This window comes from Strongylocentrotus purpuratus, unplaced genomic scaffold (assembly GCF_000002235.5).
Source record: "Strongylocentrotus purpuratus isolate Spur 01 unplaced genomic scaffold, Spur_5.0 spur5_scaffold_21, whole genome shotgun sequence".
Taxonomy (NCBI): domain Eukaryota; kingdom Metazoa; phylum Echinodermata; class Echinoidea; order Camarodonta; family Strongylocentrotidae; genus Strongylocentrotus; species Strongylocentrotus purpuratus.
Window position 1 is genome coordinate 44,999,168 of NW_022145607.1, and position 19,932 is coordinate 45,019,099.

A 19,932-nucleotide genomic window follows, 5' to 3' on the forward strand; every position below is an offset into this window, starting at 1 on the left:
TAGGTTTGTGCTGGACATTGGTTGATATGCGCTCAAATAAGACCTTTTTAATGTCCGCTGCTAGAATTTGTGCACCCCGTATTCGATGAAGTATATAATAATCTACATTTCATGTGAGTTTAAGCACATTTAAAACAAATGGGAATTAGCGGCGAATGTATTAACCCCACCCCCTTCTATATACTCTAGACGTTATATGCGCCAAACATTTAGGTTTGTGCTGGACATTGGTTGATATGCGCTCAAATAAGACCTTTTTAATGTCTGCTGCTAGAATTTGTGCACCCCGTATTCGATGAAGTATATAATAATCTACATTTCATGTGAGTTTAAACACATTTAAAGCAAATGGGAATTAGCGGCGAATGTATTAAAGGCCGAAACCCCATTCACCGATATTCTCTCAACGTTATTCGCTATTAACAAAAATATTTGTTCTGGACATTGGTTGATATGCGCTCAAATAAAACCTTTTTAATGTCGGCTGCTAGACTTTCTGCACCCCGTATTCGATCAGGTATCTAATGATCTACAATTCATATGAGTTCCAGCACTTTTAAAACAAATGGAAATTAGCAACGAATGTATTAACCCCACCTCCTTCTATATACTCTAGACGTTATATGCGCCAAACGTTTAGGTTTGTTCTGGACATTGGTTGATATGCGCTCAAATAAGACCTTTTTAATGTCCGCTGCTAGAATTTGTGCACCCCGTATTCGATGAAGTATATAATAATCTACATTTCATGTGAGTTTAAGCACATTTAAAGGGAATGGGAATTAGCGGCGAATGTAATAAAGGCCGAAACCCCATTCACCGATATTCTCTCCACGTTAGTCGCTATTAACTAAAATATTTGTTCTGGACATTAGTTGATATGCGCTCAAATAAAACCTTTTTAATGTCGGCTGCTAGACTTTCTGCACCCCGTATTCGATAAGGTATCTAATAATCTACATTTCATGTGAGTTTCAGCTCACTTAAAACATATGGAACATTAGCAACGAATGTATTAACACAACCCCCTTCTATATACTCTAGACGTTATATGCGCCAAACGTTTAGGTTTGTTCTGGACATTGGTTGATATGCGCTAAAATAAAACCTTTTTAATGTCGGCTGCTAGACTTTCTGCATCCCGTATTCGATGAAGTATATAATAATCTACATTTCATGTGAGTTTAAGCGCATTTAAAGCAAATGGGAATTAGCGGCGAATGTATTAACCCCACCCCCTTCTATATACTCTAGACGTTATATGCGCCAAACATTTAGGTTTGTGCTGGACATTGGTTGATATGCGCTCAAATAAGACCTTTTTAATATCCGCTGCTAGAATTTGTGCACCCCGTATTCGATGAAGTATATAATAATCTACATTTCATGTGAGTTTAAGCACATTTAAAACAAATGGGAATTAGCGGCGAATGTATTAACCCCACCCCCTTCTATATACTCTAGACGTTATATGCGCCAAACATTTAGGTTTGTGCTGGACATTGGTTGATATGCGCTCAAATAAGACCTTTTTAATGTCTGCTGCTAGAATTTGTGCACCCCGTATTCGATGAAGTATATAATAATCTACATTTCATGTGAGTTTAACCACATTTAAAGCAAATGGGAATTAGCGGCGAATGTATTAAAGGCCGAAACCCCATTCACCGATATTCTCTCAACGTTATTCGCTATTAACAAAAATATTTGTTCTGGACATTGGTTGATATGCGCTCAAATAAAACCTTTTTAATGTCGGCTGCTAGACTTTCTGCACCCCGTATTCGATCAGGTATCTAATGATCTACAATTCATATGAGTTCGAGCACTTTTAAAACAAATGGAAATTAGCAACGAATGTATTAACCCCACCTCCTTCTATATACTCTAGACGTTATATGCGCCAAACGTTTAGGTTTGTTCTGGACATTGGTTGATATGCGCTCAAATAAGACCTTTTTAATGTCGGCTGCTAGAATTTGTGCACCCCATATTCGATGAGGTATATATAATCTACAATTCATGTGAGTTTCAGCACATTTAAAGCAAGTGGGAATTAGCGGCGAATGTATTAACCCCCACCCCTTCTATATACTCTAGACGTTATATGCGCTAAACGTTTAGGTTTGTTCTGGACATTGGTTGATATGCACTCAAATAAGACCTTTTTAATGTCGGCTGCTAGAATTTGTGCACCCTGTATTCGATGAGGTATATAATAATCTACAATTCATGTGAGTTTCAGCACATTTAAAGCATATGGAACATTAGCAACGAATGTATTAACCCCTACCCCCTTCTAGATACTCTAGACGTTATATGCGCCAAACGTTTAGGTTTGTGCTGGACATTGGTTGATATGCGCTCAAATAAGACCTTTTTAATGTCCGCTGCTAGATTTTGTGCACCCCGTATTCGATGAAGTATATAATAATCTACATTTCATATGAGTTCCAGCACTTTTAAAGGAAATGGGAATTAGCAACGAATGTAATAACCCCCGCTCCCTTCTATATACTCTAGACGTTATATGCGCCAAACGTTTAGGTTTGTTCTGGACATTGGTTGATATGCGCTCAAATAAGACCTTTTTAATGTCCGCTGCTAGAATTTGTGCACCCCGTATTCGATGAAGTATATAATCATCTACGTTTCATGTGAGTTTAAGCACATTTAAAGGGAATGGGAATTAGCGGCGAATGTAAAAAGGCCGAAACCCCATTCACCGATATTCTCTCCACGTTTAATAGTTGTTATTAACAAAAATATTTGTTCTGGACATTGGTTGATATGCGCTCAAATGAAACCTTTTTAATGTCGGCTGCTAGACTTTCTGCACCCCGTATTCGATGAGGTATCTTATAATCTACATTTCATATGGGTTCCAGCACTTTTAAAGCAAATGGAAATTAGCAACGAATGTATTAACCCCACCTCCTTCTATATACTCTAGACGTTATATGCGCCAAACGTTTAGGTTTGTTCTGGACATTGGTTGATATGCGCTCAAATAAGACCTTTTTAATGTCGGCTGCTAGAATTTGTGCACCCCGTATTCGATGAAGTATATAATCATCTACGTTTCATGTGAGTTTAAGCACATTTAAAGGGAATGGGAATTAGCGGCGAATGTAATAAAGGCCGAAACCCCATTCACCGATATTCTCTCCACGTTAGTCGCTATTAACTAAAATATTTGTTCTGGACATTAGTTGATATGCGGTCAAATAAAACCTTTTTAATGTCGGCTGCTAGACTTTCTGCACCCCATATTCGATAAGGTATCTAATAATCTACATTTCATGTGAGTTTCAGCTCACTTAAAACATATGGAACATTAGCAACGAATGTATTAACACAACCCCCTTCTATATACTCTAGACGTTATATGCGCCAAACGTTTAGGTTTGTTCTGGACATCGGTTGATATGCGCTAAAATAAAACATTTTTAATGTCGGCCGCTAGACTTTCTGCATCCCGTATTCGATTAAGTATATAATAATCTACATTTCATGTGAGTTTAAGCGCATTTAAAGCAAATGGGAATTAGCGGCGAATGTATTAACCCCACCCCCTTCTATATACTCTAGACGTTATATGCGCCAAACATTTAGGTTTGTGCTGGACATTGGTTGATATGCGCTCAAATAAGACCTTTTTAATATCCGCTGCTAGAATTTGTGCACCCCGTATTCGATGAAGTATATAATAATCTACATTTCATGTGAGTTTAAGCACATTTAAAACAAATGGGAATTAGCGGCGAATGTATTAACCCCACCCCCTTCTATATACTCTAGACGTTATATGCGCCAAACATTTAGGTTTGTGCTGGACATTGGTTGATATGCGCTCAAATAAGACCTTTTTAATGTCTGCTGCTAGAATTTGTGCACCCCGTATTCGATGAAGTATATAATAATCTACATTTCATGTGAGTTTAACCACATTTAAAGCAAATGGGAATTAGCGGCGAATGTATTAAAGGCCGAAACCCCATTCACCGATATTCTCTCAACGTTATTCGCTATTAACAAAAATATTTGTTCTGGACATTGGTTGATATGCGCTCAAATAAAACCTTTTTAATGTCGGCTGCTAGACTTTCTGCACCCCGTATTCGATCAGGTATCTAATGATCTACAATTCATATGAGTTCGAGCACTTTTAAAACAAATGGAAATTAGCAACGAATGTATTAACCCCACCTCCTTCTATATACTCTAGACGTTATATGCGCCAAACGTTTAGGTTTGTTCTGGACATTGGTTGATATGCGCTCAAATAAGACCTTTTTAATGTCGGCTGCTAGAATTTGTGCACCCCATATTCGATGAGGTATATATTAATCTACAATTCATGTGAGTTTCAGCACATTTAAAGCAAGTGGGAATTAGCGGCGAATGTATTAACCCCCACCCCTTCTATATACTCTAGACGTTATATGCGCTATACGTTTAGGTTTGTTCTGGACATTGGTTGATATGCACTCAAATAAGACCTTTTTAATGTCGGCTGCTAGAATTTGTGCACCCTGTATTCGATGAGGTATATAATAATCTACAATTCATGTGAGTTTCAGCACATTTAAAGCATATGGAACATTAGCAACGAATGTATTAACCCCTACCCCTTCTAGATACTCTAGACGTTATATGCGCCAAACGTTTAGGTTTGTGCTGGACATTGGTTGATATGCGCTCAAATAAGACCTTTTTAATGTCCGCTGCTAGATTTTGTGCACCCCATATTCGATGAAGTATATAATAATCTACATTTCATATGAGTTCCAGCACTTTTAAAGGAAATGGGAATTAGCAACGAATGTAATAACCCCCACTCCCTTCTATATACTCTATACGTTTTATGCGCCAAACGTTTAGGTTTGTTCTGGACATCGGTTGATATGCGCTCAAATAAAACCTTTTTAATGTCGGCCGCTAGACTTTCTGCACCCCGTATTCGATTAAGTATATAATAATCTACATTTCATGTGAGTTTAAGCGCATTTAAAGCAAATGGGAATTAGCGGCGAATGTATTAACCCCACCCCCTTCTATATACTCTAGACGTTATATGCGCCAAACATTTAGGTTTGTGCTGGACATTGGTTGATATGCGCTCAAATAAGACCTTTTTAATATCCGCTGCTAGAATTTGTGCACCCCGTATTCGATGAAGTATATAATAATCTACATTTCATGTGAGTTTAAGCACATTTAAAACAAATGGGAATTAGCGGCGAATGTATTAACCCCACCCCCTTCTATATACTCTAGACGTTATATGCGCCAAACATTTAGGTTTGTGCTCGACATTGGTTGATATGCGCTCAAATAAGACCTTTTTAATGTCTGCTGCTAGAATTTGTGCACCCCGTATTCGATGAAGTATATAATAATCTACATTTCATGTGAGTTTAAACACATTTAAAGCAAATGGGAATTAGCGGCGAATGTATTAAAGGCCGAAACCCCATTCACCGATATTCTCTCAACGTTATTCGCTATTAACAAAAATATTTGTTCTGGACATTGGTTGATATGCGCTCAAATAAAACCTTTTTAATGTCGGCTGCTAGACTTTCTGCACCCCGTATTCGATCAGGTATCTAATGATCTACAATTCATATGAGTTCCAGCACTTTTAAAACAAATGGAAATTAGCAACGAATGTATTAACCCCACCTCCTTCTATATACTCTAGACGTTATATGCGCCAAACGTTTAGGTTTGTTCTGGACATTGGTTGATATGCGCTCAAATAAGACCTTTTTAATGTCCGCTGCTAGAATTTGTGCACCCCGTATTCGATGAAGTATATAATCATCTACGTTTCATGTGAGTTTAAGCACATTTAAAGGGAATGGGAATTAGCGGCGAATGTAATAAAGGCCGAAACCCCATTCACCGATATTCTCTCCACGTTTAATAGTTGTTATTAACAAAAATATTTGTTCTGGACATTGGTTGATATGCGCTCAAATGAAACCTTTTTAATGTCGGCTGCTAGACTTTCTGCACCCCGTATTCAATGAGGTATCTTATAATCTACATTTCATATGGGTTCCAGCACTTTTAAGGCAAATGGAAATTAGCAACGAATGTATTAACCCCACCTCCTTCTATATACTCTAGACGTTATATGCGCCAAACGTTTAGGTTTGTTCTGGACATTGGTTGATATGCGCTCAAATAAGACCTTTTTAATGTCGGCTGCTAGAATTTGTGCACCCCATATTCGATGAGGTATATAATAATCTACAATTCATGTGAGTTTCAGCACATTTAAAGCAAGTGGGAATTAGCGGCGAATGTATTAACCCCCACCCCTTCTATATACTCTAGACGTTATATGCGCTATACGTTTAGGTTTGTTCTGGACATTGGTTGATATGCGCTCAAATAAGACCTTTTTAATGTCGGCTGCTAGACTTTCTGCACCCCATATTCGATAAGGTATCTAATAATCTACATTTCATGTGAGTTTCAGCTCACTTAAAACATATGGAACATTAGCAACGAATGTATTAACACAACCCCCTTCTATATACTCTAGACGTTATATGCGCCAAACGTTTAGGTTTGTTCTGGACATCGGTTGATATGCGCTAAAATAAAACCTTTTTAATGTCGGCCGCTAGACTTTCTGCATCCCGTATTCGATTAAGTATATAATAATCTACATTTCATGTGAGTTTAAGCGCATTTAAAGCAAATGGGAATTAGCGGCGAATGTATTAACCCCACCCCCTTCTATATACTCTAGACGTTATATGCGCCAAACATTTAGGTTTGTGCTGGACTTTGGTTGATATGCGCTCAAATAAGACCTTTTTAATATCCGCTGCTAGAATTTGTGCACCCCGTATTCGATGAAGTATATAATAATCTACATTTCATGTGAGTTTAAGCACATTTAAAGGGAATGGGAATTAGCGGCGAATGTAATAAAGGCCGAAACCCCATTCACCGATATTCTCTCCACGTTTAATAGTTGTTATTAACAAAAATATTTGTTCTGGACATTGGTTGATATGCGCTCAAATGAAACCTTTTTAATGTCGGCTGCTAGACTTTCTGCACCCCGTATTCAATGAGGTATCTTATAATCTACATTTCATATGGGTTCCAGCACTTTTAAGGCAAATGGAAATTAGCAACGAATGTATTAACCCCACCTCCTCACCTGATACCAATAATCGAGCCAGTAAGGTATCGAAGCAGGTGACCCAAAGTCGCTCAGTATATATCAGAGCAGAATATATATTCTGTAACCCAGGTGACATAGTTACAATAGTAATGTACTGGAACTATATTGTCTCCTGGATTATACTGATGACCCAGTAAGATACTATTAAAACTAGTCGTCCAGCGCGCGCGCGCTACCCAGCTACTGTAGATCCAAAGACGTTTAAATATAATTACTAGACGGAAAGCAGCACGCGCGGAAACCATTACACGAATGGGATTAGGCTCCGCCTCTTTTGGATCATTTGAAGACAAAATAAGCACCCGAGGCGGCTTTTTGATTGGATATGAGCCTCATGAATATGTATTTTATCGATAGTATCGTTTAAGAAACCGGATAATATATTTGACCTCATTGCGTCACTTTAATTATGCAGATTTATGCACGACGCTACGACACTCGCACAAACTGAGAAGAGTTAGTTCATTGAGAATGGGTGAGTAATTGATTGAAATATGAGTAGATTAAGTGACTTTAGTCATCAATTTTGAAAAAGCTGCAATAGTCTTCGTGATGTACGGTAATTTCGTTACATTTGGAGACAGTTCTCAACAGATTTTTGGGGAAAAGACTAGTAAAATATTGCTCTTGAAATTGCACTTTGATTTTCATCGTCATGAAGTAGTTTGACTGCGGTTTGCCGTCATTTCACCCTAGTACTCCAGTTAGGGCCCCGGGGTTCCGGCAGGCCCACCCCAAAGAATTTCGGTGCTCATTTGCATCAAGATCAAACTTTCTAATCAAGTTTTAATTGAGATTTGATCGTCATCATGAATTTAATTCACCGATCACCGATTTAATTTAAATCTAGATTTAACGTTACACCTTAAAATAATCTACGAAGCATGATTTTTTTGATAATCCAAGTGGATTAATTATTGTTAAAATCTTTAGTAGATGTGGACTCTGATGGCTTTACTTATCAATATCGGTGCCATCCGTTCGCTCAGTTGCATACGCGGTCATGCGGTGCGTGTCAACTTTAATCTATATAGATCTAGACCAAAATTATCTGTGACCATTGATAATCAAACAACTCAAAATCCTATTCATTTAGATGTAAACCTGAAACTTATTAATAAAATATATTTAAAAACATCAACACTAGTAGGATTTGTTTATTTTATATTTAGATTTTGTGTGGGTCCAGCGTGCTTGTCAAGTTGTCATTATTACTAGTCTAGGCCTAGATCTAGGCCTACTAGATCTAGACCCTAGCTATCAGTGGCGTACGCAGGATTTTTTCAAAGGGGGGGGGGGGGGGGGGGGGGGGGGTTTAACATTTTGAAATCGGGCCAGAAACTTCGCAACGACTCAGCCAGCCGCTGAAAAGGCGGGGGGGGGGGGGGGGGGGGTAAGAGGACTTTTTTTTGGGGGGGAGTCATCTTTTTAGGTCATCCATTAGGATTTTTTTTTTAAATTTTATTTTAAAAAAATCAACACTCAAAAAGGGGGGGGGGGGTTTCCAGAAAAACATACACATAAAAAGCTCAAGGGGGGGGGGGGGTTAACCCCCCCCCCTGCATACGCGCCTGACCCCTATTACTTCTTTTAATATATTAGAGATTTTTTTTCTTCTCCAAATTGTGCAGTTCATGTTGATTAATCTATTTATTTGTGTAAGAGAAGACCCCTAGAGATCTAGTCCACAATTATGTTTACTTATGTAGTCCACTTCTTCTTGTCTTAATACACCAATTCTACTTAAGACTACTTTATATGTATAGGCCATATGAAGCACTTTTTGAAGCACAAGTTAAATCTTCCATTTAATTTTAATTTGTATACTGTGGTCCATTAAATTGGAATGTTGATTTCCACACCATATTAAAATTAAGGCCAACCATGACATGAAAAAAAGCTTTTATGCTAGATCTATTTTTATTTTGTTAAGGAGAAAGGGACGCCTTGATTGTCATATTGATTTTGTTTTCTTTTTGTTCCAACAGATTGAAACTGATGAAGATCAAGCTGGAAGGAGTTAACTGATGAGTAGACATTACAGCATTTCTTATATATGCAAGATGAAGCTGAAAGTGCCATGCAGGTAACATTTTCAGGATATTTAGCACACAAATATTAAACGACCACGTATTAATTCACTAAAAAGGAAATGGAACTAAGTTTATGTTGCAAGCGTATAAAGTGGAGGGTATATTTTATTCTAGTTCTGCACTTAGCACACAAATATTGATATCTTTCCTTTCTTTGTTTACAAAGGGAATTTGTCCTTATTTACAGGAGGTCCTGTGTGTAGAAGAACAATGTCTAATGCACATTCAAGGCACTCCATGATCATACATGTAGGGTATACACAGGACCCCTCATTACTTTTTTTTTGTAAGTGGTCCTTTCACTTATTGAGCAATGAAGATGAAGAAGAACACAAAATAAGATTAATGAAAGTCTGTTTATAGGATGTATTATGGTTGATATGTATCTATTATTATCACTTTTTAATTGAAGTACCTACATTGTTTTCTCTTATGTAGGATGATGCTTCTCTACGGTGGATGATGAAGGCATGCTGATTACAAACCCAGGAGAGGAACAAAGAACAGATATTGACAGAATCATATCTAGAGATGTGGGCCTACTACACTTCATACGAGCAAGTGTGCTAATATACAATGTAGGTACCCCCAATAAACTATTGTAGAACACATATCATGCAGAAAGTTATAGATCTGACAAAGATATTTTTCATTGTCCGTTACTTGTAAAAGAATACTTGACTGCATATCAAAATTGTGATTTAGATTTAAAATAAAATGTCGAAATAGATGAAATATAAGTCTACATTACGTATGCTTCAGTAGCATTATTTCCAGCACATTCACTGGTCCAAGTTGTTGGGTCATTTTATGTCCCATACTTAAAGGTAAAGACCAGTATTGGTAACGCCCCAATTTCAAAAAATGAAATGGAAGCTCTCATTACCAATCATGTGAAAGAATATGTTTTGACTAATACATGATGATAAAAAATTTGCTGGGAAACCGCCTACTAATTCATATATTTGGTAAATTTGTTTCTCTCATGGTCCTGTGAGAGATATAGGGTAGTCCCATATACATATTTCTGTGTATAGTGCTTGTAACTTTACGAAGAATGGGCCAAATGTCTTATCATTTTGATGATTCCAGAACCTTGCAGATGCTAGATGCTAGATGATCAACCTTTTCTGATCGATTCCACAACGTTTCTTTCACAATTCGCATGACCATAACTGGTCTTTACCTTTAACCGAGTATTATTCAATTTTGACCGCGAGTTTACATTACAAGTACATTGTACATGTACCGGTATTACTTATTTCATACTTGTCTGATCCAAGCTCCATCAGACCTATTGTCTTAATGGGATCATCAGAAATAATCTAACATGTGGTCAGTAACTAGTCTTGTAGGAAAAATAGTTTAGGTTTGCCCACTAGAATCCCAAGTGAATATTAGTCCTTCCTCTTTTTGTCAGAGCAGGTATCAGGGTGTATGTTATTAGTTGTTCTTTATTTTCTTATACACTGTATCTTATTTCATTTTCCATTCAACAGACTTGGGTTATCATCACAGCCCTTTCTTCTGAAAACTAGCCTACAACTTCATTGATGAATGCAGAAGACATCTACATGGGACTACGTCTTAAAGATGCCACCCTCATATAATGAAAGAGGACAGTAGAGATGGGTTTAAACTTGAATATTTACATACTATTTATTTATTATTTGTATTATATGTTTGTAGAATACCACATTAAAAAAAGCTAATGAATTTATCATCTTGTCAACTTTCAAATAATTAAAGATAACTAATCATCAATGAATAAACACTAACATTTTAACAATGTCAACTACCATCTTATAGGATGAAACTGAGGGCTGGGCAGAAAGAAATTTCCTTGAAATTTGAGTGATAAAGATCTATCAGTCTATATCAAAGATTGAATTAATCAATGATATTTTAATTATAATTATACATGTTGAAATTCATTTACCTCAGTCTATGGACTTCTGTATTTGAAGTTTTGTAGATTTTACATTAAGCGATTATATTACATTATTGCTGCTTCAAGTATTGTATGTAAGAAGGTTTGAAAGACAACTCTCTAAATGCACTAAATATGGAAACTGCTAATCATCATTGCCTTTTGTATCCAAACTGCTAATTTTAATAGAATCATGTTTTGATACTTCCTAGCTTAAGAAAAACGGGGGGGGGGGGGGGGGGGGGGGGGGGGGGGCTTGTTATCCTCTTCCTGGTGCTGTTTCTACATGGACCATGTAACAGGTTGCAAAAGTGTAAACAATATTATATTTGTTATATGTTTATATTAGAAGGATTTAGAAAATGAAAACGTTTTGAATTATAGAATTACTGTTGCTAGAAGTAACGGCAGTATTGATGTGTAAGGGAATGGGGGGTTTTCCCAGTGAAATTAATGGTATACCAATGTAAAATTAATAAAAAAAAGAGAAAACTATTCTTAAAAATAAAATTATAAAGGACATGGGCCTCCTAACTAACAAACCACTTCTGGGTTGTTGTTGTTGCTGTTGTTGTTGTTGTTTTGTTTTTTTTTGGGGGGGGGGGGGAGGGGGGCAACCAATTCAAATTTCCAGCGTTAAATTCCATTGTCTTTAAACAAAAATTATGTCAAGATGTTGAAAAACAATGTTTCACTTTCCGTTTTCAAGTTAGAAAATTTGAATAAAATGATTAACATATTTTCCGATCTCTCTGGTCTCTACATTAAACATGTTCAAAGCTCCTGCAAAGGCTGCAAAAAGGAAAAGTGAAGTTGATCCAAGTGAAATGTGGACAGTAATGGAGTGAATATGGAATGGTTGATCGTAGTTGATAACGAGTGTAAACGTAAATGAGTGGTAATAACAACTACGACTGAAAGTGAGACAGAATGGAACTGCAACAGGTTGTTCAGTCAAGCAGGCACGTAGCCACAGGGGGGGGGGGGGGGGCACGTGCCCCCCCCCCCCCCCCAAAAAAAGAAGAAAATTCCACGATCGGTTGAACTTTTTTAGACCCCTTTTTTTTACCTCGATCGATTACATGTATGTGTGCCCCCCCCCCCCCCCCCCCCAAACATCAAAGTCTGGCTACGTGCCTGCAGTCAAGACAACAAACCGTTAGTTGCAGAAGATAATTTACGAAAGCCAGAGAAAGAGAGAAGGGAATCATTTAGGTACGATGAGAGTGGGTGGAGAAAAACCATCCACTGTGCCACATAATTTGTCTAAATAAGGAAACTTTATACATTAGTATATTTAAAATGTATAATCATAGCCAGAGAATGTGTTGTTTTATATGGCTTCTTATAGCATGTTTTATTTAATAAAACAAAAACAGACCCAGTTATTGATAGACTAAAAAGGGAATAAGATCGAGACATTAAGAATATCAGTATTTCTTATTCAATGAAGTTAAGGCCACTCCCCCATATTGCGATGCATTCTGGGTATGAGGGGTGGAGCTTAGCAAGCTTGAGATTGTGAAAAATGGATGGTTATTATCATTTTTTGGTCAACAAAGAGATTTTCAGAAAAATTTTATGCTGGAATATTAATAAGTAGAGGTGTAATTATGTTTTCAAAGGCTCAGTTAGTCGGCGTAGATATTCATAAATGAATGATACACGCCATTAAAACTTTAAAAACAACAACAACACAACGAGTGAATTTTTAAGGTCCACTCCCGATGCATCCTGGGTACACCAGCTGTATACTGGTGATCGATAATACAAGTTTGAGCGCGTATTTCACCTAACGGTGATCGCATCAGAATAATCCACGCTGATTCGCTGAATCACTTGCGTTGCTAGCGCGCAGCGTGATGAATAAATTACCCATAATTCCGTACAGTAGATTATTTGACCTCTCTGATTATGCTGATACGCGTATTGTCTTTACCATGTAGTAAACATCATTACAGTACACTTTTCGCGGGGAGCATCCTACAGAATGCATAATTCATAAGGCTCATGAATTATGCAAGGGGGCTTATTTTGGCTTCTAATGGATCCGGACAAAATGGCGGAGCTTGGGGGGCCTGTGTAGATCACCGCCTCTCGATTATATTCTGTAACAGTAACTTACTGTGGAAGGCTTGTGCGGAATACGCGTGCGTACCATTAGGCAGCCTATGCATATGCCATACATGCTCGACCGGCTAGCGGCGGATCCAAGAGTTTTTTTTTAAAGGAGGAGCATGAAGTGTTATATCGGCATGGGTCCCGGGGCCAAAAGGCCCCGGAAAAAAAAATTGAACTATAAGATGCTTTATGGTACATTCTGAGGCATTTCTGAATGCGTAAACTGAACATTTATTTGAAAATTCTGGGCTTTCCCTGTTTTTTCGGAAGGAAAAGGGGGCATGCACCCCAACGCTCCCCATGGGTCCGGCCCTGGCAAGGCTAGCTAGCTCGACGCGATCCGGCAGGGTAGCTCTCTGCAGTACTCCCAGGACTGGCGTCGACCACCGGCGCCGCCGCTAGACCCGCCAGAGCGCCTAGCTAGATACCGTACCTGCAGCTAGCATCAGCTACAGTTTCAGCGGTCGGCGCAGCTTTTTAGCCTTGCCTAGCCTATGCTGCTGGTGGTTCCTTGTCTTCACTCCAAAAATATCTACAATGTAGGCCTAGACTATACCGTAAGTTTTAAATATGTCTATAAATATTCATCTTAGAGGAATAATCGATAAGGACTAGGCCTAGATATTGTTATATTGTTTGAAAAACATTTGCCTTTGTATTTCATGAATAGTCCCAAATATAAACTTTTCTGTGTGTGATTCCATCGTTATTTGTGTGTGTGTGTTGGCAATTTTTCTACGAAAAAGTGTTGTACAATCAAAATTCATCCAACTTGAGCATACCAAATTCCACTTCACACTCCTATAATTTCAATGCATAAGGTCTAGCCATTAATTAACCGGTATGAACCTCATGAAACTCATTGGATTTTACTAAAGTTAAACTAACAAATTACTTTTCCACACACTGGCATGCATGTAGGTCTAACAGTTAGGTCTACAAACGAATACCGGTAGCCTAGATCTAGATCTAGATCTAGGCCTACTAAATTATAAATAGGAGAAAATGTAAATTATTGTTCAATTGAATATTGAATATGAATCATTATGATGCTTCAAAATCATACTGCAGTTTAAATAACCTAAAAAAATCAGTTCTCTTATTTAATTTCATGATTCACACTAACAGCTCAAAATCGCGTTGAAAAACTGAAGAAGAAACTGCCCCTTGATTTATTCCATTGCACTTTGTTTCACTAGCGTTTGCGCATCGATAGACTTTATGATAGACTCTGTCTCAGATCAACAGAAAATTCAAAGAAATTTTGGGCAAACCTTGATGAAACTGCGGCTATTTGTGCTGCTCACTCTCCTCATTTGGCATGTTTGGCGCTATAGCCAATGTACTATGTAGGTATTTCATTTAAAATAATTATTATAAAGTCAAAATGACTAGTATATTGTCTACACATTCTTGGCATGCTTGTGAAATATTCCACCACTCATTCAAGGACTCTGCACAGTAAAGCCTAACGGTTCATTGTGCGCAATGCTTGCACATGTTATGTCTGTAGATTATATAGGCCTACACGAAGAAAAAAAATGGTTTATTCACAAAATCAGTAGGGGTGCTAGTACGAGAATAAGCATCGTCCGCATAAATGACAATACCCTCGTAAATGCAGACCATTCGCATCCAGAAAAATAAGGATCATCCGCATTTTCGTGAAGGATCCGGATTCCCGATCCGCGCGCGTTGGTGATGCGAAAAACGGATTCCGCGATGATGCTCCATATTGCATTTTACACTTACGCAGAAACTTTCACGTTATGAACAATAAATCCTAGGGAAGACGGACAACCCATAGAAAGTATAGACGGTGAACTGGAGGTATTTTATTACGCGGAATCCGTTTTCGCATTAATTGCCAGCACGCGGATCAGGAACCCTGTACCTGCAGAACATCGAAGAAGAAAAACGTCCGTGAAAATTGCAGACAATCCTTATTTTTTTAGGTCGAGACTTGTCCGCGTTTACCAGGATATTTCGTTTATGCGGACAATCTTCATTCTCAGACCAGTGCCCCTATTGAAAATGGCAATATTCCTCACATCAATTCACTCTTAGAGAAATAACTTGGCACAAAGTACCCTGCAGGAAGTCAAGCTAGGGCCATGCAAGGACAAGTAAAAGGGCCACATCCAATCCATTGTAATTTGCAATTATAATTTTTTTTTTTTTTTTCATAAAGATAGAGAATAATAGGAATAACTCATTGTTAAAAATACACATCACATATGATTTGAACAAAAATACCATGCAAACAAATTTCTATTTTTCTATTTGGGACTATTAAATGGCAAAATGGAATGATGATGCATTTTGGAGCAGGCAGCATGTTCTTGGCCATCAACACATAATTACCAGGATTTTTCACTGATATTTTTTAGATGGAATATATTAATTGTTCTTTATGTTATAATTTCATTTATATTTTAATCAATCAGATTTATATGTTTTTCATTGAAATGAGTTATCAATGTAATTTTTTTGGGGTAAAATTGTTTCTTAGGATCATACACTGGCCCAACTTTATTTTTGAAGAAAAAAAATGTTATTGTTTTGGTAATTACTGTTGTAATCTGACAATACGAACAAGCAAAGGGCGTATACAGTAGTACACAATAAGCACTGACTTGAACAATTCAGGGAAAGCTATTTATAGAGGGAGGGAGGGGGGGGGGTAATGATCCTATGCACCTAATTCTGCATTGGTGTAGTACGTAGTTCCCATCATTTGCGATTTCCTCAGTGGTGTTATAAATTTGCTTGCATCTTCACATTGGAGTGAATGTTGTTATAGGGTTCTATAGACTATTACCCCCCCCCCCCCCCCCCCCCCCCCCCCGGACAATCACCCCTGACAATTACCGCAAAAGGACATTTTACCCCCCCCCCCCCTTAAAAAATTGGCCCCCCCCCCCCTAACCCTCAATTGAAGCTGTTATTCAACCCTTACACTGACAGCAGTGATCACGGGTTGACCTCTCAGTCATGAATATAAGCCATAAGGGGGAGGGGGGGGGGGTTATACTTTGCACCATACAAGTAGGGTGATCCTATACACCCAATTTTGCATCCAGTGGTTCCTATCATTTGTGATTTTTCCAAACATTATTTAAGTCAATTTTATAAATTCGCTTGCATCTTCAAATTGGAGTGATCGAATGCCGTTTTAGCAATATTTTAATTTTATTTTCATATTGCATCTTTTTAATACAAACAGAAAACCTAACATGCTTGAAGATGTAGAAGATCCTCGCTATCCATCCACCTTCGCAGCTTCTTTTGCCTCACAATTACCTCTGTCACAAGTCCTATCAAACACCGTGCCCGATTCTGGTGAAGCTGACAGCACTGGGACACTTCGCCTCAATTGAAGCTGTTATTCAACCCTTAGATACAACCACTTGCCTCCTAATTACCTGCTATGAAAGAAATTACATATTGTGGTAAGTACATTAAAGCAGCAATGGGAAGTGGGGCTGTCTCACTGACAGCAGTGACCACAGTGACGTACTCTCAGTCGTATAATCATCAGGGGCGGGGGTCATACGTGACGCTATACAAGTAGCATGATCCTATACACCTAATTCTACATCCAGTGTTCCAATCATTTGTGATTTTCCCAGAGATTAAGTCAATTTATAAATTTCCTTGCATCTTCACATTTGAGTGAATTTTGTTTTAGCATGGGGCGTGGGAGGGGGAGGGGGGGGGGAGGGGGGGGGGGGGTCATACTTTGATGTCATACAAGTAGCATGATTCTGTACACCCTATTCTGTTTTAAGTTACGTTTATGATTTGATTGCATCTTCACATTGATTTGAATGCTAGCTGTCATAAAATTAGTGATATTTCATGATAATATTGCATCTATTATGAACAGAAACCAAACATGCTTGAAGATGTAGGAGATCCTCGCTATCCATCCACCTTCGCAGCTTCTTTTGCCTCACAATTACCTCTGTCACAAGTCCTATTAAACACCGTGCCTGATTCTGGTGCAGATGACAGCACTGGGGACACTTCGCCTCAATTGAAGCTGTTATACAACCCTTAGACACAACCACTTGCCTGCTAATTACCTGCTATGAAAGAATTACATATTGTGGTAAGTACATTAAAGCAGCAATGGGAATGTGGGGCTGTCTCACTGACAGCAGTGATCATGGTTGACGTACTCTCAGTCGTATAATCATCATGGGCGGGGGTCATACGTTGATGCTATACAAGTAGCATGAACCTATACACCTAATTCTACATCCAGTGTTCCCATCATTTGTGATTTTCCCAGAGATTAACTCAATTTTATAAATTTCCTTGCATCTTCACATTTGAGTGAATTTTGTTTTAGCATGGGCGTGGGAGGGGGAGGGGGGGGGAGGGGGGGGTCATACTTTGATGTCATACAAGTAGCATGATTCTGTACACCCAATTCTGTTTTAAGTTTCGTTTATAGATTTGATTGCATTTGACATTCTTGAACATGTACGATATCCTCGCTATCCTTCCACCTTCACAGCTTCTTTTGCCTCACAATTACTTCTGTCACATACAAGTCCTAACACCATGCCTACTTTTGGTGCAGGGAGCCTAAAGGGCATTTCCAATTTCCTTTGGTTGTTGCCACTTTTTTTTAATGAATGCGTTTTAAGCCTTGTAATTGCGATATCTTAGTAATCATTTGAGGTATGAACTTCAAACCTGCTAATAGTATGTATCACTTTAGGAAGACAATCTGATTATATTTTGGGGTAAGTAGGTCAAAGGTCACATAAGGATTTCTCTTTATGCCAATAGAAAAAACTCTCACATGTTTTAATACAGATAACGTTATAGAATTTACACAATGGAGGGATTTTATTTTTTATTTTTTAATCTCTGAAACCCAAAACTGTACAAAATCCAGGAATGAAAATTTAATCTAATGATACTTTGATCTCAAGATATATGTTTTGGCGGACCCACCTCCCACTAGCATAGAGTGTTGAAAGAGTCACACACTTTTTACAGCAAACGTTATTGTTGAGGCATAACATAAACTGTTTTGCGAGAACGTGCAGTTTTCTTCATGTTGGACTGTTTTCAAGATATGTAATTTTCGATCTTTACCAATTAGTATTGCATCTGTTGGATCATTTAGAAGAAACACCTACTTATGATATTCATATTAATGTTTATATGTGCCACATTAATCTGTACAAAGTAAAAAGGGTATTTATTCAAGATTAAAATGATAGTGTTTAAGCCTATATTATACACTATTTATTTTAAAAAAATCAGTAATGTGAAGATAAGTTGAGGCTAGCAGTCTGCAATACTTTGAAACAGATAAAGTCCTGCAAAGGAAACAAAATAGAGCCTCAAGCACGTTAGGAAATGTGTGTCGAAGTGTTGAAATGAAAAATTATCTTACAGTAGTCTGATTGGTGTCCCTTTTTTTATCTCCTTTGCAGCTTTGCTCAAGCTCAGCATCCATTATTACATTATTCCTTCACTTTTTATCAAAATTTAATGAATTTTTTCTTTTCTCTTTGTTTCTTTTATTTGATAGAGCTACTAGCAAAGGAACAACTTCAACACTGCATCAAATGGCTCGACCAAAGTTATCAGTGGAGCAATATTCACCTGGTTTCCCCAAAACAAAACAGCACATCCCAAAGAATGGTGAACTCCAGTTGAAAAGACATGCGATTCTGAAATAACCATGGTCATTTCAGACATCTTGCGGGAGAATTAAAAGGGGCAAGAACATTCAGTGATTTAGATACATTTTACCATCAGGAGCATTCACTGCATTGCACAGTATGTAACTGAATAGTTGGAGAGAAACTGGACTCTGTGTAACTATACTAGACATGACAAGTACAGAACTACTAGCTAGTAATGGACAAGGAATTTTACTCACGTGAGCAGTTCAAACCGAATCCAAGTAAGTTTTCCTCAAGTGTATCCAACCAGCCCTTCAAATGCTGCACCTAGACCACAAGGCCATCCAAAACTGCACCACTCCGACAATTCTGGGAGTTATATTACAGTCAGATCTCAAATGGAATTTCCAAGTGTTTGATATGATATCAAGTGCCGGCAAGCGACTATACATTTACGACATCTCAGAGTATCATGTGAAGATCTAGCAGACATCTTCTCGACATATATCCGATCTTCGCTAGAATACGCTTCTCCAGTTTGGTCCACATCAATTTCCCGAACAGTTATCTTGCAGTCTGAAGAAAGTGCAGAAACGTGTCTACTGTATTATCCTTGGATAAGAACAGTTGTATGAAACCACTCGTTTCTCTCCAGAGTCTAACTTCTTGCCATCTTGCCCTTCTTGAATCCTTTTCTTCAAACTGTTTAAGTCATCACGAGATCGAATTATGTTCTACCGCCAACTCGTCGCCAAACCTCTTGCCATGAACTCTGAAACTCTCTACACATAACTATACCCTACTGTAGAACTGAGAGACACCGCACTTCAATTATTCCCTATATTGTACGACTCCTTAACGACCAACTGTAATTTTAATTATCTTTGTCATGTTTGTATTTATTTATTTTTGCTTACCATA

At 37.9% G+C, this 19,932-nt stretch overlaps 2 long non-coding RNA genes across 2 annotated transcripts; both read left to right on the forward strand.

Annotated features, from left to right (window-relative positions):
• The first annotated feature begins 7,407 nt into the window (after window positions 1–7,407).
• On the forward strand, window positions 7,408–10,868 carry LOC115928121. The gene is made up of 4 exons (XR_004065898.1): window positions 7,408–7,688; window positions 9,202–9,299; window positions 9,745–9,884; window positions 10,806–10,868. It is a non-coding gene; the product is annotated as an uncharacterized LOC115928121 (long non-coding RNA).
• Window positions 10,869–16,720: 5,852 nt separating this feature from the next.
• Window positions 16,721–19,583, forward strand: LOC115928122. Its single transcript, XR_004065899.1, has 2 exons — window positions 16,721–16,809; window positions 18,915–19,583. It is a non-coding gene; the product is annotated as an uncharacterized LOC115928122 (long non-coding RNA).
• The last annotated feature ends 349 nt before the right edge of the window (window positions 19,584–19,932 follow it).